The sequence below is a fragment of the Oryctolagus cuniculus genome, chromosome 3 (assembly GCF_964237555.1).
Source record: "Oryctolagus cuniculus chromosome 3, mOryCun1.1, whole genome shotgun sequence".
Taxonomy (NCBI): Eukaryota; Metazoa; Chordata; class Mammalia; order Lagomorpha; family Leporidae; genus Oryctolagus; species Oryctolagus cuniculus.
In genome coordinates this window covers 99,759,269-99,785,130 of record NC_091434.1, presented here as the reverse complement: position 1 = coordinate 99,785,130, position 25,862 = coordinate 99,759,269, and the positions used below count along the sequence as shown (strand labels likewise).

Sequence of the window (25,862 nt, the reverse complement as noted above, 5' to 3'; positions counted from 1 at the left end):
ATTTATTTGAGGGAGAGCTACAGAGGGGGAATGAGAGAAAGGTCTTCTAGCTGTTGGTTTACTCCCCAGATTGCCACAATGACCAGACAGCTGGAGCTGGGCCAATCCAAATCCAAGAGACAGGAGCTTCTTCTGGGTCTTCCAAGGGCCCAAGACTTGGGTCATCTTCCACTGTTTTCCCAGGCCAGTAGCAGAGAGCTGGATTGGAAGAGGAGCAACCAGGACAGGAACCCGCACTCATATGGGATGCCAGCGCTGCAGGCAGAAGCTTAGCCTACTACGCCACAGCACCAGCCTCTTCACAGGAAGTTGAACTAAATAAAGTTGATTTCTCTATATGAGTTCCATCAACATCAAAGCATTCTGTAAATGATGATAACAGACATTATCCATTCCTAAAAAATTTAGGGTGCTGAGAACTTATGCAGCATTTTCTTTTTACATTTTAACTGAAGAAAAACTGACATGCTTTTTTTTTTTTTTTTTTTTTTTTTGACAGGCAGAGTGGACAGTGACAGAGAGAGACAGAGAGAAAGGTCTTCCTTTGTCGTTGGTTCACCCTCCAATGGCCTCCGCGGCCAGCATGCTGCAACCGGCGCACCGCGCTGATCTGATGGCAAGAGCCAGGTACTTATCCTGGTCTCCCATGGGGTGCAGGGCCCAAGCACTTGGGCCATCCTCCACTGCACTCCCTGGCCACAGCATAGAGCTGGACTGGAAGAGGGACAACTGGGACAGAATCCGGCGCCCCGACCGAGACTAGAACCTGGTGTGCTGGCGCCGCAAGGCGGAGGATTAGCCTATTGAGCCGTAGCGCTGGAGATAAACTGACATGCTTTCAAGATTGTTTTTAAATTAGGAAACAAACACATACCAGGGGCCGAATCAGGACTGTGGCATAAATGATTTCCCATTTTAAATCCTTATGAAATTGCCCTTGTTTGATGACTGAATTGGGAAGAATTATTGTAGTAGAGGGGAAAGATTCTTGTGAAGTTCCAAGGCAATTTTCTTTTTTTTTTTTTATTTTATTTGACAGGTAGAGTTATAGACAGTGAGAGAGAGAGACAGAGAGAAAGGTCTTCCTTCCATTGGTTCACCCCCCAAATGACCACAATGGCCAGAGCTACACCAGGAGCCAGGTGCTTCTTCCTGGCCTCCCATGTGGGTGTGGGGGCTCAAGCACTGCCTTCCCTGGCCACAGCAGAGAGCTGGACTGGAAGAGTAGCAACCGGGACTAGAACCGGTGCCCATAAGGGATGCCAGAGCTGCAGGCAGAGGATTAACCAAGTGAGCCACGGTGCTGGCTTCCCAAGGCAGTTTTCTTTGAATGCTTCATACGACTTTCTCAAAACACTCTCATAATAATGAATGTGATTGTTCTTTGGCCCTCCAGAAAGCCAATAGCAAAATGTCTTCAACATGCCCCAAAAACTTGCTATCATGACTTTGTTCTTGACCAGTCTGCTTTGGCTTTAACTGGCCAACTGCCACCTCTTGGCTGCCATTGTTTTGATTATGCTTTGCCTTCAGAATCACACAGGAAAAGCCCTATTTCATTCACCATTACAGTTCTTCAAAGAAATGCTTTAGGGTCCATCCATATTGATTTCTACTTTCTTCAGCTAATTTGAGGCAACAGTTTGGCCACTCACTGGACAAAAAGCATGCTCCATTTAAATATTTCAGGCAGAAATATTTTTTAGGTTGAACCAATTGAGATGTCTATAGTGTGGCTATTTTTCCTGCTATTAATAGTTGGCCCTCTTCAATCAGGGCATGATTAATTTTTATTCACCAATTGAATGTGCCTGATCTACTGCTACAGCACCAGCCTCATGTCGTGCCTTCTTAAAATGAGTCCAATTATTTGTTCTTGTTTTTTACAGATGTATTTATTCTATTAGAAAGGCAGAGTGACAGAGAAATAGAGAAAGAGATAGAGATAGAGACAGAGATAAAGTAAGAGCTAGAGCTAAAACTAGATAGAGATAGAGAGAGAGAGATAGAGACAGAGATAGATCTTCCATCTCTGGTTTACTCTCCAAATGGCCTCAACAGGTACATTTGGACCAGACTGAAACTAGGAGCCATGAGCTCCAATGTGAGTGAAATATTTGTAAAAGATTAATTAATTTACCTATCAATTTGTTTGAAAAGAAGATTGAAAGATGGGGGAAGAAAGAGAGAGAGAAAGAAACTTCCATCCACTGATTCACTACCCCAAATAATCACAACAAAGAGATCTGGGTCAGGCTGAGGCAATGAGCCAGGAACTCCAACTGAGCCTCCTGCATGCAAGGCAGGGGCCCTAGCTAGCATTTGTACCATCCTCTGCTGCCTTCTGATATGCGTTCATATAAAGTTAGGTTAAAAGGGAAGCAGCTAGAACTTAAACCAACATTCTGACAGGTTCTATTGTCTTAACCAGCTGGACGATGATGTTAGCCCCGATCAAGTCTGTTTTTAATCAGCTATTCCAGGTTTTCCTTATTCTAATAATATTGTTCTTGTAACTATGTTCCTACAAAGGGGCTTATTAAAATCTATGGTCCTTGTGGGATCTATCTAGGGGCTCTTGGAGTTTAACAAAGTCCTTTCATATTGGAAGGATTTGATGCCAACATCTGCTTCCCCATGATGTGTCCTAAAAATCCTTGCTTACCAATTTGACTTTTAGGTATCCACTCTGCTGGATTTGTTAAAATATTGCTCCATAGTCATAGCTCAAGAATCAGTCAACTGCCTGAGTGAACTTTGTGGGCAGGTTTTGGTACCCCATTTTTCTTTTCTGTTTTTTTTTTTTTTTTTTAAGATTTACTTATTTTTCTTGAAAGGTGGAGTTATAGAGATGGAGAGGAGGCGAACAAGGAGGAGAGAGAAAGAGAGAGAGAGAGAGATCTTCCATCAGCTGGTTCACTCCCCAAATGGAGTGTAACTATGGAGTTGGATCAATCTGAAGCCAGAAGTCTCTGGGTCTCCCTCGCAGGTACAGGGGCCCAAGGACTTGAACCATCTTCCACTGCTTTCCCATGCCATAGCAGAGAGCTGGATCGGAAGTAGAGCAGCTAGGACTCAAACCAGCACCCCTATGGGATTTCAGCACTGCAGGTGGTAGCATAACCCACTACACTACAGCGCAGTCCCCCGTACTCATTTTTCTCCAGTTTCATATCTCCAGAATTTTCCCCCTCAAATCCCATCCATTTTTCCAGTGCCAAGCACATCCTTGTAAAATTGGCCATGTTCTGCTTGAGTTCTGTTCTCATGAATTGAATACTGGAAAATTCCCTCAGATGAAACAGGCAAAATACCCGAGTAACACCATTTCTGCTTCCCTTCCCTTAAGTAAAGGAGCCCTGCATCCTGCATAAGTTTTTCTCTAATACCTTAAATGATTGCTTTGAATAATTTGTCTATATGTAATAATTGCTTTTAGAGAATGGTGGCTAGGTCTAGGGGAACCAGAGCAGTATTTAGAAACAGATCCTACAAATTCATCCCTGTCCTTGAAATCTTTAATATCTTTCTACTACACTTTTAAAAGATTTATTTATGTATTTGGAAGACTTTGTCAGAGAGGAGAAGGAGAAGGGGAAGGAGGAAGAGAAGGAGGAGGAGGGGGAAGGGAGGAGAGTTCTCTTATTCTCTGGTTCAATTCCTAAAGGCCACAAAGTCAGAGCTGAGCCAGGCTGAAGCCAGGAGCCAGGCATTACATCTGGATTTCTCACATTCGAGGGCAGGAGCCCAAGCACTTGAACCAACATTTTCTGTCTTCCAGGTTCATTATCAGGAAACTGGATCAGAAGTGGAGCAGCTGGGACTCAAATCAGCATTGCTACATGAAATGTCTGCATCACAAGAAGGCAGCCTAACCCACCGCACCCAATAACTTTTACTGTTTTATAGCTAGTTTTGATTCATAATCTCAAATGAACAATTAAAAATATGAAATGATTGGGTTTTTATCAATAGTTAGACCAGATTTTCTTTGTGTCTCCTTCTCCTTTTATGCACAAAAAGAAAATTAACATTTAATGATGTCTTTTGTTCTCTACTCTTTGTATAGTTAATAGAGTCTTTTGTTTTCAACTCTAAACTGTCTCCAAAGCATTCTATATATTAATTTTGCAGAAAGGTTTGTGGATTTGTATTATATATGTTGTACATATCTTAAAAGTTTTTGACACCTAGTTTTATTTTAACATTTATCCTATTAAAAAGTCTTGGTTTTATGTGTTAAATCTCTTTCTACTTATGGCTTCTTTTGTGTCAGACAGTACTGCTCTACCTCAAAATTAATTCAATTTCTTTAGTAATCTTAAAATTTCATTCCTACTCTATATTAAACACATCTAGAATTTATCTTATATGGTAAAATAGGGAATCTAAGTTATTATTTCCTGAATGTCAGCCAGTTATCAGTATAAATTATGAACTAATCATTTTTACCATAGCTTTAAGATGTCAATTTTTAAAAATACTCAATTCACATATATATTCATGAATACATATGAATTCAGTAAACATATACACATCTGAACTTGCTTCTAGGAATTTTTTCCAGTTTCATTGGTATATACATTAACATTGAGTATAGTACTTCTTAATGACTGTTAAATAAAATTAATGTATGTATTAATTATTAAATTTTTACTTAAAGTTGACTTAATAACCAAATGAAATTATGGTACACACCTCAACTTTACCTCTAAACATATACTTCAATGTACTTTAAGGCATAGCACCTTTCATTGTCTTTCTTTACAAAAGTTATTCTTTATTCTGAAATTACTACCATATTAGATGATTATCTCAAACCACATTAGAAAAGAAGTCATGTTTGATGCAAAAATGAGAGTCATCTGGAGACTGGAATAAATATAGGCAAATAAATGTTCTCTGTAGAAGTGGGATGAAAGCGGATTTCAAGGATCCGCTCAAACCTATTATGATTCATCCTGTGCTGTACTGAGAACACAGAAACCTTTCAGTAAATATTTATTGATTGATTTAAAAACATACTTGAAGACATTTAAAATATGAGCTATTTGTCCAAGCTGTACAAATAAAATTACACAGATAAAAAAATACCCCTATACAATTTTTATAACAAGTGGGATTTCAATCAGCTTGAGTCAAGGATTAATGCATGCTTAGTAGGTACTTGTAGAAATCCCACTTTTATGGCACATAGGAAGAAGTGAATGATATAATAACCTTCTAATCGCAAACAATTCACAACCAAATCAAAGTAATGTAATGTGCATTTGACCATTAGGGAGAAAGTAAGAATTCTAAGCGAGAAGTTATAAGGAGCAATATATTATTGTTTTTCCCCTTTGCTAAAGAAAGTGCCCTTTCCCATCAAGAAGACAGGACAACAGGCAGGGAAAATTTCATTATTGTGGAAATTTTTTCCTCTGATATTCAGGACTCCTGGTGGGAAAAATGCTTCCTTTCACAGAAGGAAGTGGACTTTTTTAGTTATGTGATAATTATTTTAGGTAGGATTATTTTTGAAGATAAGCACATTTAACTGGCAAAAATAAAATGTATTATAAACTCCTTTAAAAATATTCAATTTTTTATCTATAATATCTTTATATTTTAACTGACACATAAATCTGTACATACTTGCAGAGCATCATATAATGATTAAATGTATTTATTCATTGTTTAATGACCAATCAGGGTAAAACTCTATCTCCTCAAATATTTAATGTCTTTATTGTGAAAACATTAAAAATCCTTTATTTAATGTTAATATAGAAATATATGGCTTATTATCATTATGTATAGTCACCCTCTGTGAAATAAAAATATGCAATTACAAACTTGTGTGCCATCCTTGCAGCAGGAGCCATGTTAATCTCTGTATCATTTCAATTTTAGTTTATGTGCTGCTTAAGTGAGCATGATATTCCTTTTCTAAAAATTTTTTTCTTTTTTTAAATTCTAATTTGAAGCACTAGGATTGGGTAGTTGACAGTATCAACACAATAATCACTTCTTTATTCTACAGTTTTTAGTATCCAAGATATTTGGGTTAACTATTTTCTAATTATCTATTTTCTTTAACTACATATTAACAATATGAAGGGAGTCCAAAAATTTCATGAAAACACATATTGTGAAAAACTATACATATATTTTCAATTCTTGTTAAACCAAAATAAACTTACCTTTTAAAATTGCTTTCCGATAAGCACAGCCTGTGCTAAAAAAGAAATAAGGAAAAGAAAAAAAAACATTAAATACATTTAAGCCTACTTATATACTGTGCATAGACATAATGCTTGGACATCTTCATGGTAATACACAGAACAGTCTCAGAAATAGGATTGATCTCTGGTGTGCCTGGCCAAGGCACATAATAAGTAAAGCAGAGCAGTTAACAGAATAATGGAAAAGTTATGTTGAGGCTCAATCTTACATAATTAGATGATACTAGCTGGATTCTTCTAAATATAATCATATGTGTGTCATATGCCCTTAAAATCTCTGTGATGTTTTATATTTGTATGGAGAATTAAGTACAAACCAAAAAACAGTGTATCAACTTGAGTCTCACATTCAATATTTTATCCTGGAATGTGTACCAATTTTCTGCTCCATTATGTTTGCAGCCCAATAACCTTATAATGCCCCATGAGATGATCCATCTTAGTGCCCATTGATTGATATTTATATCTTTGAGCAACAAATGCTTTCATTTTGAAATTACTTATGAAGGAGTTAAACCAGTTCACCAAATGCAGAAAATAAACACATATTTTCCCCTGATAAAAACCCAGAAAATGAAAATAAATAGGTGGATTTATGGATGTGTACCTGAAATCACTAAAGCTTAGTTGATTCTGCTTACAAAGCTACCTTAATAATCAGTAAAGAACACTGCCAGATCTATTTGATAATAGCAATTGATGTCAATAGTAAAGACAGGATCATTCCTCCAAATATATTGCATCTTATGTCACTGTCTACTATAGATTTATGTGGCTGCAGATACTGAATTCTCTCTGTCACTCTCACTTTCCTTCATGCTCGCTTTTATCTTCAAATATTTTTATAGAAAAAAAAATTGTGGCCACATTTTGGTGCTTATGTTTTGATATGAAAGTGAAACCGCCTACCTCTTTTTCCTAGGCCCAAGATCTGCTGGGCAGGATGGACCCGAAATGCCGATGCCCTTAGAACTTCTTGTTAAAAATTTGTTTTAATTTCATTTTAAAAAGGGGAGAAAGAGAAAGAGAGAGGGAGGAGGGGAGAGAGAGAGAACAAGAGGGAGGGAGGGAGGAAGGGAAGGAAGGAAAGAGAGAGAGGGAGAGAGAATCCTGCATCCATTGTTTCACTCCCCAAATGACCATAGCAGCTAGGCCTGTGCTAGGCCAATTTCAGGAGCTTGGATCTTAATCCAGGTCTCCTACATGAATAGCAGGGACCCAAGTACTTAAGCCATTATCTGCTGCCTCCCTAGGTGCACACTAGTGGGAAGCTGGAATTGGAAGTGGAGCAGGACTCCAACCCTGAAACAGACTTGGGATGTAAGAGCCTCAAATGACATCCCAACTGCTGCAACAAATTGCCCCCACCCCACACTTGCCCTTAGGTGGCAATGTCTGAAAATGGAGTAATTAGGGCATCAAGTCCCAGTATCACTTTTTGTTCTTAGCAGGGATTGATCAGCAGGGTTCATGCTCCCCAGGAAGTAAAAGATTAAGATTTATTCTAGTGTGTAAATATTTTTTCACAAGTTATAGCCTTAATGTGCTGGTTTTTCTTCTAAGCAGTTCACAGTGATGCTCCTGGGAGGACAGGAGATGGAAAGTATCCAATAACTAGGACAAAGACCTTTGAAATTCTCAACCCTTGGTAAAACTATTGTTCTAGGGCCAGCACCGTGGCTCACTTGGCTAATCCTCTGCCTGCGGCGCCGGCACCCCGGGTTCTAGTCCTGGTTGGGGTGCCGGATTCTACCCCGGTTGCCCCTCTTCCAGGCCAGCTCTCTGCTGTGGCCCGGGAGTGCAGTGGAGGATGGCCCAAGTGCTTGGGCCCTGCACCCGCATGGGAGACCAGGAAAAGCACCTGGCTCCTGGCTTTGGATGGGCGCAGCGCTGGCCGTAGTGGCCATTTGTGGGGTGAACCAACAGAAGAAGCCTCTCTCTCACTGTCTAACTTTGCCTGTCAAAAAAAAAAAAAAAAAAAAAACTATTGTTCTAACTAAGTCTTTGAGATCAACAGTTTTCTATTTTGACCTACTCTTGCATTCAAGCTCTACCAGAGCAACTTTCAACTAATGGGAATTCTAGAACAAACATGATGATCTTCATCAGCTGTTGAGAACCAACTCAAACCTGGTTTTTTTTGTTTGTTTGTTGGTTGGTTGGTTGGTTGTTTGTTTTTTTGATAGAGTTAGACAGTGAGAGAGAGAGACAGAAAGGTCTTCCTTTCGTTGTTTCACTCCCCAAATGGCCGCCACGGCCGGCGCTGCACCGATCGAAAGCCAGGAGCCAGGTGCTTCTCCTGGTCTCCTATGTGGGTGCAGGGCCCAAGCACTTGGGCCATCCTCCACTGCCTTCCCGGGCCACAGCAGAGAGCTGGACTGGAAGTGGAGCAACCAGGACTGGAACCCGGCTCCCATATGGGATGCCGGCACCACAGGCAGAGGATTAACCAACTGAGCCACAGCGCTGGCCACTAAAAACTGATTTTTATTAACAGAAAATGTCTGTTGATATATATATCCATGGGTCAGAGTGGCAGCCACTCATTTCATATAGTCTCCACTTCCATACAGTATGGTGGCAGCTCACATGTCATTGAAAGAGTTCCTTCACAGAGCTGGGAGAATGAAATGGACTGGTACATTTGTAGCACTTAGGATGGGTTAAACATTCACTAAACATGAATAGTTTTATACTTTTGCTTCTTTCCATGGTTGTTGTTGCCGTATACAGAACTATTGTGCCCTCTTGCTCCCTCACCAATCTCCCCTTCACCCTTTGAATCATTGCAGCTGCAAACCTGAAAGCAGGTGGGAGTAGGGGTTTAGGGATGAATAGGGGTTAAGGATGGTCCCCATGACAATTTTGACACAAGAGTGGATTAGGTCAACCTCCCTCAGCAATACTGTGACTAGATTGCAACTTTTGAAAAGATTTAACTGAAGGTTCTCAGATAACAGTGTGGTGTAGAGCCAGTCATTATTTATGATTGATAACAACTTGCCTACAAGCAGCACGGGTCAGCTTAGCTCCTATCATCAAAACAGCTGTAGTGCAACCTCTTCTAAGTTCAACAATTATGAGACCCAGAAAGAAAAATCCTACCATCACACAAAGCAAAGATTTATTTCCAAAATTCTCTTTTCTTATCCCAACATTTTCTTTTTCCTCTAAGTCATTTTCAACAGGGACCCTCATGTCTACAACATAATAGAGTTTAATGTATTTAGTCTTCCAAAGAAATCTTTTCTACTACCTGTCTCCTCCTGTCTTCTCTTCCAATCAAAACACAGCAACAGCATCATATGAGACAAAGTCCCAGTTCAACTAAATGTATAGTTGTATATTGCAAGATGGTGTACTTACATCAGCACTTAAGAACGGACACTGCAGTTCTGTAAAGAACAGTGGTTCAATGCATTATGGAAAATTGTGAACATTTGCAGATGCACAAATTAATTCTTCCAAATGTCATTCATATGCTTGCCACTGGTATACTTAATATATATATATATTTTTTTAAAAAAGTCAAGATGACTTTGAAGCTAACATCTAGTGTTAGAGAAATAAATATTTTTAGGAAAACAAGACTTTCTGTGGATTTTAAAAAGTTTTACAACATAATTAGGAAGAGTAAGGCATAATAGGATATGGCATTAGCAATGGTATGGAATCTTATAGATCCTGTAGGTTTTGTGCAGCAATGGTATTTTGGAGGGGTGATCTTTTTTTGAGAGTATTGTTGTCTGTATTATATCTAAAAATTTTTGAAAGCCAGATAAGTCAACATTTTCAATCACTGACTCAGTAAGTATTTATTGAATATCTACTCTGTCCTTGGTGCATAGCTCTGTAAAGGAAAGGCAGTTTCTGATATCATTTACATATAAATGAATATGTAAACAGGGTCATTTCAGAGAGTGGTAAACTCAATGAGAACACAGGTTTGGGGAGGAATGCGGATCTCATTTTTTGTCAAGACATTCAGGGAGAGTCTGTATTGCAGGTGATTTGTTAGAAAGACATGGAATGAAGAGATTGCACATGCTGAGATGATTAGAGAGAACAGTATTCCAGGCCAAGGAAAGAATGAGAACAAAACACCAGAGGAGAGCAAAACTGATATGTTTGAAGAATGAACTGAAGGCTAGTCTAGGGATCACTAGGAAAATAGAAGTAGTATGTAAGTTGTAGACATAAAGCTATCAAGAGTGAAATCTTCAGAGGACCAAAGTTAGAGTTTAGTCTTCCTTTCTTGTCACCTATACTTTACTGGAAGGTTTCATGCTGCAAACAATACAATTAAATTCCTGCTTTTAAACAATGTTCTGGTTATGTTTTTAAAAAAAGATCTTCCAGGGCTGGTGATGTATCATAGCAGGTAAAGCCACCACCTACAGTATTAGCATCCCACATGGGCGCCGGTTCAAGTCCTCACTACTCCACTTCAATCCAGCCCTCTCATATGGTCTGGGAAAGAGGTGAAGGATGGCCAGGTCCTTGGGTCCCTGTGTCCACATGAGAGATCTGGAAGAAGCTCCTGGATCCTTGCTTTGGGTTGGCAGAGCTCCAGCCATTGCAGCCATCTGGGGAATGAACCAGCAGATGGAAGCTCTCTCTCTCTCTCTCTCTCTCTCTCTCTCTGTCACGTTCTCTCTCTCTCTGTAACTCTTTCAAATAAATAAATAGATATTTTCAAAAGAGATCTTCCTTCGGGACATGCTCAAGCTGACTTACCTCAAACAGTAGAGTTAGAAACATACCAGGGGATTCCAATTCAGTCCCATCGAGGTGGCATGTACCAATGCCATCTCGCTAGTCCCAGTGATCAATTTCTGTTCACATCTGATCATAATGATAGGACTAAGAACCAAAGGGATCACATAAACAAGAATAGTGTCTGCAAATACTAGCTGATAGGATCAAAATGGGAGAGAATGATCCAACATGGGAAGTGAGATACACAGCAGACCCATAGAATGGCAAATGTCCTAACAGCACTCTGGCCTCGTAATCAGCCCTTAAGGCATGCGGATCCGGCTGAAATGCCCATGAGAGTATTTCAGGCATGGAAAGCCAAGACACTCTGGGGGAAAAAAAAAAAAAAAACTAAATGAAAGATCTCTGTGAGTGAGATCCCAGTGGAAAGAATGGGTCATCAAAGAAGGAGGTACCTTTCTCTGAAGGGAGGAGAGAACTTCCACTTTGACCATGGCCTTGTCTAAATATGATCAGAGTCAGTGAACTCAGGGGGCTTCCATAGCCTTGGCAGCTCATGACAAGAGCCTAGGGTGATTACTGATGCCATAAACAAGAGTGTCAATTTGTTAAGTCAACAACAGGAGTCACTGTGCACTTACTCCTCATGTAGGATCTCTGTCTTTAGTGTGCTGCACATGAAATGCAAATGAATCTTGATGTGAATGGAATTTGATCTTCTGTATATAAAGAGAATTGAAAATGAATCATGATGTGAATGGAGGAGGAGAGGGAGCGGGAGAGGGGAGGGTTGTGGGTGGGAGGGAAGTTATGGATTGGGGAGCCATTGTAATCCATAAGCTGTACTTTGGAAATTTATATTCATTAAATAAAAGTTTTTAAAAAAAGAGATCTTCCAATTATGAATAGAAAAAGCCCAGAACTTGTGGAATAATATCTTTATCATATGTAGCTTCCTTTTCCTTATAAAATTTTTCAGAAAGAAAGTATAATAGCAATGTTGTATTTTTCACATATGTCATAATTTTCATGCTTTAAAAGTCAGTTTCTGTAGTTGTAATCATGTGCATTGCAAAAATAAAACTTTTCATTTTTTTCTCATATTTTTACCTTCAGACACATCTATGTATCCACTTTTTTAGAACTAGCCTAGGGGCCGGCACCATGGTGTAGTAGGTTAATCCTTTGCCTTCAGTGCCGGCATCCCATATGGGCACTGATTCTAGTCCTGGCTGCTCCTCTTCCCATCCAGCTCTCTGCTATGGCCTGGGAAAGCAGTGGAGGAAGGCCCAGGTCTTTGGGCCCCTGCACCCACATGGGAGACCAGGTGGAGGCACCTGGCTCCCAGCTGCTGGCTCCTGGCTCCTGGCTTTGGATTGGCACAGCTCTGGCCTTTGCGGCCATTTGGGGAGTGAACCAATGGAAGGAAGACCTTTCTCTCTGTCTCTCCCCCTCACTGTCTGTAACTCTACCTTTCAAATAAAAATAAATAAAATATTTTCTTTAAAAAAAGAACTAGCTTAAATCCTCCTGGATATAATGGCAAAAAATTAATGACAGTCATTCCAGTCAAAGGGTATTACTTTCTATTGAAGTAGCCCTAAATTTTGGTTTACTCAGTCCAAAGTGAAAGTGCGCATTAACCCTGGCTGATTGCAATGGGTAAAAATCATCAATATTTCACTTCTTACTCCTCCTAAAAAACTCAAACCTGATGGGCTAAAGTAAATTTAAAATCTAAACCACAATGTTGTATTAAATTCAGTTTTGGCAGTAAGTAGATACTTTTTCTCCTGCAACAACAGATGTGACTAAAAGAATTGATCTTGTTGACATTGTTACTCTTGTATGGATAAAAATCAATATTAACAATATCATTTGCCATTGCACATTCTGGCAAGGAAATTCTTACCATTCATAAAGTCAGGTTGAGCTTGTTCTCCTTTGTAGTGTCATAGCCTACTTCTGATGGAAAACATTTTTATCTGCAATTGGCTGAGTCATTTATCTTAGTGAGACATCACAGACAATAAATGGCATCAGCAAGTAGATATAGGAAAACCGTCATCATTAATTATACTGAGGGCTGGAATTGGGGTCTCCGAGCTTGCAGTGGCAGACTCACAAAGAGGGCAATACAATTTGTGATTCAAACACAATTAAGTGTAATATATTGTTGGTGTCTTTTTAGTCGCCTGCTTCTTTGCAGGATCGATCTAAGCCTGTGTGAGGGTGACTAGTGCTCAACCAAATCTTTGGCTGTGTAATCTGGACGTACTACTGACAATGTATTTGAACTTCCTGATAAGTATAATAAAAATTACCAGTGTGATATGGGTGATATTAACAAGTATCTACCAAAAAAAAAAAAAAAAATGAAGTAGAGAGCAGCTGTGCTGATCTGAAGCCAGGAACTTTATCGGGATCTCCCAACTGGTTTCAGGGGCCCAGGCACTTGGGTGATATCAGTTTACATTTCCACCAATAATGTATAGTCTCACCGTATGGTAAATCTGGGAACACAAAGAATATGTTCAGCATTGTAAATCAGTATTTAAGGATCTCATAGGTAACATCAGGTCTAGCCTTGGAATAAAATTATGAAGCCATAAGTAGTTATAAAATAATCTAGTAAATTTTGGAATTAGTTGATTGAATATTATATTCTGAGGATCTCCTTATAACATGTTTTATATATGTTTCTAAGATGGAATAATTTAAAAGTATTCACTATGTGTAAGTAGCATATAATCGCTTTTATTTTTAGATTGACTTTTTGTGGGGCGCACAGATTAAAAACAGCGAGATTTTGAGGTCAAATTAGGAGTCTTTATTAGCCAGCTGGTGACTGCCCTCTCACAGAGCAAGTCCAGAGAAGACAGCCCCGAGTTATATTGGTGGGGGTTTCTAAAGGCAAAACCCACTTTTTATCAGATATTTAATTATGCGTGTGGGTTTGTGCAAGCAGAAAACAGGTATACAGAAGAGAGAAGCAGTTAGCCAATCAGTCAGGTTTTTTTGTAACCTTATTGAAAAATGTAGCAATTCAATTATTCAGTTGTTCTCAGTCAGTGTCAAGCATGGCATCACTTACCTTGGTGCCACCTGTGTTATCTTGTGGCTGCAGCCTGGAGTAGACAGGAGAAGCCATAGTCTGGTGGCCTTGGCCATTATCAAGCAAGCAGAGGTACAGAAGCTAGAAATGGGCCAGTTACAAACTAACATTTACTTTTATGAAGAACAGGCCTTGCTTTAAAACAACCAAGCAAAATAACCTATTGTCTTTAACCACCCGGGTGTGCTATACTATGTAGACAGTTTAAACTTTTGAGTCCCTTGTCACAGACTCTATTCAGAAGTTCTTGCAAAAGGAATTTAAAATCCTTTCTCCAAAGAAAAAGTAAAAATTCACAATTTTTTTTTTCAGAAATCTACTCAAAGAACAAAATCAGAAACACAGGAAATTTAAATTGGAATGGCAGAACTAATATTTCAAAAGTGACTAAAGGAATTGACAAGAAAATATTAAGACCTATCTGATTATTCAAAAGAAACATGAAGCAAGAGGAAGAGACACAGACAACAAATCCATAATATCTGATCAATGGTTTCCATAGTTTTTAATTCAGAGTCAGGCATTTCGTGTGTTGATTAAGATTTTACTTGGGAGGCTTACATCCCAAATCAGAGCACCTGGGTTCAAGTCCTTGTTCCTCTTAGCTATTCAAGCTTCCTGCTAATGTGCATCCTGGGAAGCATCAGGCAATGGCCCAAGGGTCCCTGCCACCCACGTTTGGAGAACTCACTGGACTTCAAGCTTCCTGACGTTGGTCTGGCACAGTCCAGCCTCTTGTGGACATTGCAAGAGTGAACCAGCAGACAAAGAGTATATTCATTCTTTCTCCCTCTGTCTCTTTGTCTTTCTTTCTCTCTCTGCATGTTGAAGACATAAAAATGAATAAATTTTAAGCACTTATTGAGAGGAACTAAGGTTATAGCAAAAACCAATTGCAGAGATGTTCGAGTTCATTGTGCATAAACATTCAGAATAACATGTACTTGACTGTCAATAAAGATATAGGTTCAGGTATTTTCTCCATATTTTTTCTATTTCTTTATTTTTTTTCTTTCATTAAAAATGGCCTGAAGATCTTGCTTTTTAGAGAATGCAGACTTGAATGGACACTGACTTTCTATTAGGTTCATGTTCTGGTATACAAAGTAGGTAAAACATGAAAGCTATAGTTTCTACAAAATGTTCTCTGAAAGATAATTCTTCCCCGGTGTGCTATATCTACTACCGTACTATCATATCAACCATGATAGAAAAGTAAGCTCCAAAATGGTATTCAACAATTTCAGTGAACTCTACAGTTTTAAAGTGATCTCTTCTTAGTTAAATCATAAACTATCTATGTCAATCATATTGACATTTTAGCTGTGCAGAATACCCCTCCTCCTTGTTCTGCCACCCTGTGCAACTCCCTCCCCCAGAGAAAGCCACCAAGCTGTCATGCTCCTTCTGGGCCATCTTTCCCTATGCTACTTGAATGCCTCCCTCTTTCCTCTCAGTCCATCTGCACCCTCACCATCCTCACCAACTTGACAATCCTGAGGCATTCTTTCTTTAATTCCCTTTTATTGTTGTCAGTGAATTCCATCAAACACACTCAAGCAGATGAACATAGGACACACTCAGTCAACTTTTATGATGATTTATTTCTTTGCAGATGGCATCATAAAAACTGAGACCATGCTTGTAAGTCACAAGTGTGATATCTAATATATTAAATCAGTCAGGCACTGCTCCTATCAGCATCTCATCACTTAGTAGGGCACCAACCGATTTCTACGAGGAGACGTGACTGTACTTGATGGTGGCAGCAAATGTCAAAAAGAACTCCAAAACGTCATTGTTGTTCAAGAAAGCCAGCATGGATCAGTCATCAGTGCATCGATTTTTTTAAAGATTTATTTATTTATTTGAAAGGTAGAGTTACAGAGAGGTAGAGGCAGAGAGAGAGAGAGAGAGATAAAGTCAGAGGTCTTTCATCCTCTGATTCACTCCCCAAATGACCGCAATAGCCAGAGCTGCACGTATCTGAAGCTGGGAGCCAGGAGCTTCTTCTGGGTCTCCCACGCAGGTGCTGGGGCCCAAGCACTTGAGCCATCTTCTACTGCTTTCCCAGGCCACAGCAGAGTGCTAGATCGGAAGTGGAGCAGTGGGGACTTGAACTGGTGCCCATATGGGATGCTGGCACTGCAGGTGAAGGTCTCACCCGCTACACCACAGTGCTGGCCCTTCTTTAGCTACATTATAGTAGTTTAATTTTTAAAACAACACTACTGAAATTGTTTTCTTGCAGGAGCTACATAGTAGATTCTAATACAGATTAGGAGTTTGTAGTATATTTCTTTAGGGTACAAAGCAGGTACAGTTATGACTCTACATGTACATTAAATGCTTATGTATTTTAAGTGTAAATTGCTTTCTTTGAAGAAAAAATACTATATTGAATATTGAAGAAAAGTGGCTATATGCTTATGTTTTATTTTCTTGCGTTGTAAAACTCATTTTCTACCTATAATGATATTTCTGTAAAAATATTCTACATATTTATAAAAATCTGGCTTTTAAGGAAGATTTATATAGATTATATTTGGAATGTCTTCTTTCTCTACATGCAATTTCTTTCTTTGTAACATTTTAAGCAGGTTTATTATGATTTTACCTATAGATGCATTAAGATATGTTTTGAGTAATGGAAGGAAAAAAGTCAATTTTTGCAATTGAACGAAGAACTCAGAGTGAGTTACTAAGAAAAATAATTCATTTTTAATTTATTTTTATTTATTTGAAAGGCTGAGAGACAGTAGAGAAAGAGGGAAAGAGAGATCTTCCATCTGCTGATTCACTTCTGAAATGCCCAAAACAACCAAGCCTGGGACATGCCAAAGCCAGGATCTGTGAACTAAATGCTGGTCTCCCACATGCATGACAGGGACCCAAATACTTTGACCATCTCTTGCTGGCTTACAGGGGTGTACATTAGCAGGAAACTGGACTCAGAAACACAGCTGGGACTCAGAATCAGGATCTGATCAGGCATTCCAGTATGTGTTGTATGCATCCCAAGCAGTGTCTTAACTGCTGCAACAAATATGAATTTTTTTAAGATTTATTTATTTATTTGAAAGTCAGAGTAATACACATACACACACACACAGAGAGAGAGAGAGAGAGACAGAGACAGAGAGAGAGGGACAGAGAGAGAGATAAATTTACAGTTACAGAGAGATTTTTCATCCACTGGTTCATTCCCCAGAGGGCCACAAACCAGGGTCATTAGAAGTAGAACAGCTGGAACTTGAACCAGCACTTACATAGGATGCCAGAGTCACAGGCGGTGGTTTTACCTGCAATGCCACAACGCACCCTGACAATGAATTCTTAAATAAAGAGTTTTAGAAGATAAAATTCTTCTGATAAATCTTCAGTTATATAAAGCAAGATTTTTTTTTTTGACAGGCAGAGTTAGAGAGAGAGACAGAGAGAAAGGTCTTCCTTCCGTTGGTTCACCCCCCAAAATGGACGCTACGGCCAGTGCTACGCCGATCCGAAGCCAGGAGCCAGGTGCTTCCTCCTGGTCTCCCATGCGGGTGCAGGGCCCAAGCACTTGGGCCATCCTCCACTGCCTTCCTGGGCCACAGCAGAGAGTTGGACTGGAAGAGGAGCAACCAGGACAGAATCCACAGATCCAACCGGAACTAGAACCCGGGGTGTCAGCGCTGCAGGCGGAGGATCAGCCAAGTGAGCTGTGGTGCCAGCCTAAAGGAAGAATTTAACGTGATGCTATCTACAGTTACCATTATTCAAAAGGAATGGCTACTCTATTTGTAAAACACTCAAGAGGCCTCACTTGAAAGTAATAAGGGCCAAAAGCTCAGAAGCATTTATGTCAACAACTTGGTAATAAAGGATAAGCCTGATGTTGTAAGAACAAACTGATTTCAGTTTCTGAAATGTAGCCAAAAGTTGGGACCGCAGCAAGTGTTAGTAATTACAGGAATATGCCGTGAAACTGTGTGCATGTTTTTTTTCTGGAGCTAGTTTTTCAAGAAGATAAAGAATGGCTGCTAGTGGTTTTTCAATGGCAAAGTTTTCAACAGATGTTTCATAATGAATACAAATGTAGTTTGGGAAAAGAAAGACTGGCATTTGAAAATGCAGATGTTGGAGGCCAGCATTGTGCTGTACCAGGTTTAGCCATTGCCTGTGATGCCAGCATCCCATATGGATGCTGGTTCAAGTCCCAGATGCTCAACTTCCAACTTCCTGCTTATGCACCTGGGAATGCCGTGGAAGATGGCCCAAGCATTTGGGCCCTTGCCACCAGTGCAGGAGACCTGGATGAACCTTTGGTTACCTCTGGCCTCGCATCATATCTACAAAAAATAGAGAAACCACGTATTTCTGTTATTATAAAATAGAGCTGAAACTGTAGAGATATCAATTGAAAAGAAATACTTAAATAGCCTGGAAGAAATTACACAAATGTGCATTTTCCTATTAGCCTCCCATCCCAATTCTAATCCTGTCCTCAACCACCACTGCTGAAAGAAGCACTACTTGCTAAAGTATAAACTATTTTAGCCTCCACTGAGTCTTGAAGCCATAGGGAAGTAATTAAGCATATATCCATCTAAATTCATTCATTCATTCATTCATTCATTCATTGAATTTTAAAGGCAAAAAGAGAGAGGAGAGACAGACAGACCATAGTGATCTCCCATCCCCTGGCTCACTCCAAATCTCAGCAGCAGTCACAGATGGGTCAGGAGAAAGCCAAAAGTTTGGAATTATATATATTATATATAGGAGACAGGGATCCAATATTACATAAGCCATCACCTGCTGCGCAGACAGCTGGAACTGAGAACAGAACCAGGAATTTAATCCACAAACTTCAATATGGGAAGTTCAATATGTGTCCTAAGCCACATCTTAACCACTCTGCCAAATCCCTGCCCCAGGCAAGCTGTTATCTAAAGTCTCAACTGAAAACAGATCTATTCCAGTATGTTTGCTATGGTGGTAAAGATGCTGCTTAAGACATTGGTATATCCCATCAGAGTACCTGAGTTGAGTCCTGACTCTTCCACTTCTGATCCAGCTTCCTGCTAATGTATACTTTGGGAGGCAATGGATGAAGGGTTCAAGTGTCTGGGTCCCTCCCACTCAAGTGGGAGATCCAGTTTGAGTTCCAGGCTCCTGACTTCAGTCTGATCCAAGCCCAGCAGGTACAGGCATTTGTGGAGTAAATCAGCAGATGAAAGATCTCTTTCTATCTGTATGTCTCTTGACCTTTCAAATAAGATATAAATTTTAAAAAAAAATAAAATAAAATAGCTCTGTTTCTATTCAGAACAGATTGGAAGTAAGGTAACATTGGGTTTCTTAGCTGTCTGCCATGCCCCAAACTATTCTCCCAACAAAAACACAGGCCTTCCTTCTGAGATGCTGTTCTGACAAGCTCAACACATAGGTACAAATAACATGTGATCTTTTTACAATCAACACTGTGAAATAGAAAAAACTCAAGGGTACTTAAGCTGAACTTTCTCCTTATGAAATCTTGAACCAGAAGAATGGAAATCTGCCCCATTTTTCAAAACTGAACCCAAACTGTGATCAAGAAAGAAAGAAAGAAGACAGAAAAAAATGTGTCTCCTTTTAGACAGTTGGGTTAATATGGAGTCTTGGGGTGATAATTAAATTTAATTTCATGGAAAATACTTGTGCTGCAGAAACCCATGGCCAGTAAGAAGGAAGGTGGACCCTGAAAATATATGTGGTCTCAGGAGAACTCTAGGTTGGTAGTGTCTATCTAAGCTGTGTTTGAGGATACTAAATTTTGCAGTGAAAGAAACTACAGCATGTAAAGTGTTCTTGATGGAACCTCAACAGAGGACAGATAGCACTTGTTACAATTACCAGACTTCCAGTTATTGACACCACTGCATCCGCTACCAGTTCTACCCCTCAGGTTATCCATGGTTTGTTCTGAGTCATAAAGGCAGAGTCAAGAGTAGATGCATGCTTCAGAGAACTCAGCAAATAGACATCAGATCACAGGTCAACATTCAAAACTGGAAGATAGGTTTTAGTAAATTTGAATTTTACTCTAAATGTGAAATGAGTACTCAAAACATTATTGTTCTACACTAACTAGAGGAGGTAAGAAGGGACTTAACACCGAACAGCAACCACTAGAACAGATTTCTCAAGTTTTATTACAGAGGACTATGGACAAAGATATCCTCCAAAGAAGAAAAGTGAGTTTGAGGCAGGTGTTGTGGTGCAGTGGGTTAACCCACTGCTTGGGATACCCACACGCCAGAGCAGATTGCTGGGTTTGAAGCAGGCAGGCATACAGAATAAAATTGATTAGGTTTGTGAGCTGGAAGACCACACCATCACCACGCCCCTGTGTGACCTCATGCCCCTACCTGGCCACACCTGAGTGCCCACCGGCCAATCAGGTTAATTAACCACTCCCTTTTGGAAGTGGGTAAAAAGCCTGGGGCATGGTGTGTCCAGCCCCTCTTCTTCTTTGCCTTGGCCTCTAGCCAGGTAGGGGCTGCCGGTAGCCCTGTGCTTCCAGGGCGAGTGGCCTTTGGGCCACTCGACCTAGGCTTCCAGGCCTAGATGCTCCTCCATGTGGCTGGTTCCTGGGTATGAACCCAGATTTACCCCTCTCTCTCTTAGATAAAGCTCTCACTCTCCTATGCATCTTTCTCACTAAATAAAAGCTTAAAATGAACCATGCTGCCTTGTTTATTGATGCCAGTATTTAGAATTCTTCTCTAAATATTAGGCAAGAATCCTCTCAGGCTTATTAATATTGGGGATTTATTAATAATCATATGGTGATATCGTATGGCACCCCAAATTCCGGTAACATATGTGGCATTCCAGATGGCGCTTCTGGGGAACTTTAAGGGGCAACATTTTCATATAGATTTTAGGGGGTCATTTCTGAAATCAGGTTGAGTTCTGGCTACTGTCCTTTTTTTTTTTTTTTTTTTTGACAGGCAGAGTGGACAGTGAGAGAGAGAGAGACAGAGAGAAAGGTCTTCCTTTACAGTTGGTTCACCCTCCAATGGCTGCCATGGCCGGCGCACTGCGGCCAGTGCACCACGCTGACCCGAAGGCAGGAGCTGGGTGCTTATCCTGATCTCCCATGGGGTGCAGGGCCCAAGCACTTGGGTCATCCTCCACTGCACTTCCAGGCCACAGCAGAGAGCTGGACTGGAAGAGAAGCAACCGGGACAGAATCCGGCGCTCCAACCGGGACCAGAACCTGGTGTGCTGGTGCCGCAGGTAGAGGATTAGCCTGTTGAGCCACGGCGCCGGCCTACTACTGTCCTGCTGATCTAGCTTTCTGCTACTATGCCTGGGAAGGCAGCACATGATGGCCTAAGTACTTGGTCCTTGATAACTTGGGAAATCCAAATGGAGTTCCAGGCTCCTGGTTTCAGCCACGTGAAGCTCTGTTGCAGGCATTTGAGGAGTGAATCAGTGGATGGAGGATCTCTCTCTCTTTCTCAAATAAATAAATAAGCCTTTTTTAAAAAGTGAATTTTTAAATTTCCATCCTGGGATAAAAGATTATTTAGGATATAGGAAGTAAAATTATGGAATGCAGTAGGCATATTGTTTTGTCAGCTTATAATCTCTTTTAAAAATTTTATTTATTTATTTGAAAGGCAGAGTTACAGAGAGGAAGAGGCAGAAGGTGAGAGAGAGAGAGAAAGAGAGAGAAAGAGAGAGGTGGTTTCCATCTGCTGATTCACTCCCCAAGTGGTGGAACGACCAGAGCTGTGCCTATCCGAAACCAAGAGTCAGGAGCTTCTTCCAGGTCTCCCACATAGGTACAAGGTCCCAAGCACTTGGGCCATCTTCTGCTGCTTTCCCAGGCCATAACAGAGAGCTGGATTGGAAGTGGAGCAGCTGGGACACGAACTGGTGCCCATATGGGATGCCAGCACTTCAGGCAGTGGCTTTACCTGCTAAACCACAGTGCTGGGTCCCCAGCTTATAGTCTTGGAGAAAAAAACAAGACCTGTTCTATACTGGCTATCAAATTCTGTTCAATCTGCATGGATTGCTTTATTATGTATATTTATCATAAATGGTTTAATTGATTTTTATATCAATTATATTTTATATCAATTATAATTTGGCATTGTACTTTACTGACATATCTTGAGAAAGAATTCTGTGTGATTATTAGTAGTCTTCCTCCACCACTACCAAATGCCTTTTCCAAATCATGTCCACCTACCAACCCCTCTCTTTTTTCAAAACAGTGGTGTAGAGCCTACAGCCCAATTTATAATGGGCACTTTTTTTTTTCTACAGAAGCCCAACTTATAACCTTTCTTCTTTTCACCCAGATCAAGAGCCCTGTAGACTGACAGATTCACCCCACTCACTGATGTGTTTTGTTTTTCTTATCTCAGAAATATTTGACTTCTTTTTTACTCCTAAAAATGATTATCTAATTTTTCTTATGTTGTCCATTATTGTGATTTTTAGGGGCTTTATTGTGTAACGCGGCTCACTAGGCTAATCCTCTGCCTTGCGGCACTGGCACACCGGGTTCTAGTCCCAGTAGGGGCGCCGAATTCTGTCCCGGTTGCTCCTCTTCCAGTCCAGCTCTCTGCTGTGGCCCAGGAGTACAGTGGAGGATGGCCCAGGTCCTTGGGCCCTGTGCCCACATGGGAGACCAGGAGGAAGCACCTGGCTCCTGGCTTCGGATTGGCCCCGGCCACAATGCGCCAGCCATAGCGGCCACTTCGGGGGTGAACCAACAGAAAAAGGAAGACCTTTCTCTCTGTCTCTCTCTCTCTCTCACTGTCTAACTCTGCCTGTCCAAAAGAAAAAAAAAAGTCTATCTCTGATGCACGCAAACTTACATTTTATCAACTTGGAGTCCTCATTAATCCCAATTTCCTCTCACTGTAAGACACAAATATTTTGTTTTTGATATGCATCCTTCTCAAAATAGTAGCCATATATTTATATCATTAAAATTTTTTAATAATATATGGTATCTTTTTGTGTGATTTATGCTCATAATTTGCATTATATGCCTATCTCATGAAAAGGCCATGATTCTGTTCTTTTTTTTACTGTACATTTCCAAGCAGGTATAGATGGATCTTAATCTTTCTGTTGTCATAGTATTATATTCATATCTCAAATTTGTCTTTTAATTTCCTTATATTTAACAATGTTTCTAAATCCCTTTTTTGCAAAGCATGCTAACATAGTGCACCACATTTCTCTTTGTACATGAAGAAACATTTTGCAGAATTTTGTGGAGATAGAGTTGAGTTCCTACTGGATAAAAAGATCTCTTTCTATTTCTGGAGATTCTTGGAGGCCTGGAATTTAATGCTTGGCCAAGATAAGGTCAAAAGTTCTTTTGTAGTATTTTATTTAAGATTCAAAATTACCCTGACATCCAAGGTTATCTTTGCTGATGTTTTGGAATTGATCTAAGCCATTGGACAAGCCTGACTTGACTACTAAGGAGTGCTGAGAGCTTTGGGCAGGAAACTCTCCCAAAGACAAAATTCCTCACAGGGATCTTAAAACTTCAGACTCTACCCATTCTTTAGTGTACAAAGACTGCACCTACAGTAGATAGCTCTGTGACCGTGGTACTTGCTGTCATTCTCTAAATAAAAGCCCCAGGTGGCCCTGGAGTCTAGCTAGTCTGCTAAAAATCTGAACTGGGAAAAACAATGCAGATATAAACCTAGGGGTAGAATTTCTGGGCCTAGGGTATTTCAGGAAATTGAAAAACCATCTCCATAGTGGTTTCAGTGGCCTCAGGTGCACAGTGTGCTTACTACCATTCCACATACATTATTTCCAGCTCCAGATATTATCTGGATTATTAATTTTATCAATAAAATTGATACATAAAAATTTTCAGCATGCCTTTAATGTTTATTTCTCTGATTCTAAAGTATTTGACCATCTCTTCAAATATATATCAGCTATTCAGATTTTCCCCTTGTGAATTGCTTATTTTAATATGTTGGCCACTTCTCATAGTTGGTTTCTATCTTTCATTCTAAAGAATTCCTTAAATATTCTAGATATTAATGTTTTCCCAATCTGTAACTTTTCCATTCATTGGACCTGTTCTATCTCTTCAGGTTCCCGCTTTGTAATGTAGAAATAGTGATAGTACTTCTGACTTTTTCCCTCCCAAGAGGACTAAGTGAGCAAATGTATATTGAAACACTAGCTTTTTTTCTCCATTTCCTGATCCCCGTCTCTCTCTGTCTCTCTCTCTTTATCTCTTGATCTCTCTCTGTCTCTCTCTCTTATGCTCTCCTTCTCCCTCTTCCTTCTTCGCACTTTCCCTCTGGTCTGTCAGTCTGTCAGGTTTTCCCAATAAAACTATTACCTTAAAAAAACAAAGAAAGAAAAAACTCTATTGTGATACCTGACCCATAGTGAAAGATCTATACAAATGATTTTTTAAGCCTCATTAAAACCAGACACTTTTGTTTTGTATATAAATATAAGAAATTTAATTATTATATAGATTTAAATTTGTCTGGTATTACATGTAATCCCAAAGCAAAATCTTAGACTAGACACCTGAAGTTTAGGATGTAGACTATAATGATAGATGGAGGACGTGGTTGAAAAATCAGAATCCATCACTTGGTCTTGAACTCATATTAGCCATACACTCCTGTCTGTATGGGAAGGAGGCCCTGCCCTTAATGGTGGCTTTCTGCATCAAGTGCCTAAACTACTGGTAATGGAGAGACCCTCAATAGTGTCACTGAACCCATAAATTTATATTTTCAAAGCTGGAACACTGTCATCACCATTAATTTTACACCTACTGTATAATTTATCTCCCACATGTCAAAATATTCTGAAAAATGCATCATGAAACACAAAGTCCAAGTTGTATCTGATTTCTTTACTAAAGAAAAATGAACTTGTAAGAGTAAAGAAAAAATGCACTGCTAGTGTAATGATTGGAAACAGAATTATTAATAAATTCATGAGGCAAGATATGCTTTCTAAAATTTGTAATTATAGATAGAGGCAAATAGAGATAGATATGAAAAAAACAAGACAATTGAAAAATTCTTATAAGTGCATGATATCTTTCTCTTATTAGAAAAATGTTCTCTAAGTTACTGAATTAATTCTCTAAATATTGAAAATATTTAAGAAGTTCTCAGGAATTGGTCATTAAAGCGTATGCTTGGTAAATTCCCATTCCACCACCTATTCCTGGCACTTTTAATCAATATTCTATTCTTAGCTGTTTTCTTCACTAGTAAGCAGTCATAGAGAATGTTTTATATTCAGATATCCAAATCCGATTAGCCCAAGATATATTTTATCCCAGGATAATGTACATTCAACATAGGTTGGCAAAAACATTTCATACCTTAAAATTAATACCTGTAGGATTTAGTTGAGAAGATGAATGGCATTATCCAGGCACAGGGGAAAGGAGTAGTATGTGAAATCTACTAGAACTGACTTAACAGTTAAGTGAAAAGGGAATAGCTTGATATACAATGAGAATTATTGGTGTGGGCATTCACACATTGTTTCAGATTATTGAGTCTTACTTAGTCTCATTAGCACTTTTAGCTAGCATACCAAATGCAAATAAACTAAAGTCTCACAAACATAATTGAAGTATTCCCTTCATTGCTATATACTATAATTGTACCACAATCAAAGATACAGATCATAAAAAGAAATACCACTAGATACACTAAGCATATCTTATAAATCATGAGTAGGATTCTTTAATAAGCAAAGTATTCTGAGTCAACTATTAGGCTAAGAGGCAG

The 25,862-nt window shown here is 39.6% G+C and overlaps 1 long non-coding RNA gene and 1 pseudogene across 1 annotated transcript; one reads left to right on the top strand and one right to left on the bottom strand.

The window, feature by feature from the left end:
* Window positions 1-499: 499 nt before the first annotated feature.
* On the top strand, window positions 500-5,798 carry LOC138849173 (uncharacterized). Its single transcript, XR_011387594.1, has 3 exons — window positions 500-627; window positions 2,838-2,989; window positions 3,782-5,798. It is a non-coding gene; the product is annotated as an uncharacterized lncRNA (long non-coding RNA).
* Window positions 5,799-5,818: 20 nt separating this feature from the next.
* LOC127491895 (U6 spliceosomal RNA) lies at window positions 5,819-5,919 on the bottom strand (annotated as a pseudogene).
* Between the last annotated feature and the right edge of the window lie 19,943 nt (window positions 5,920-25,862).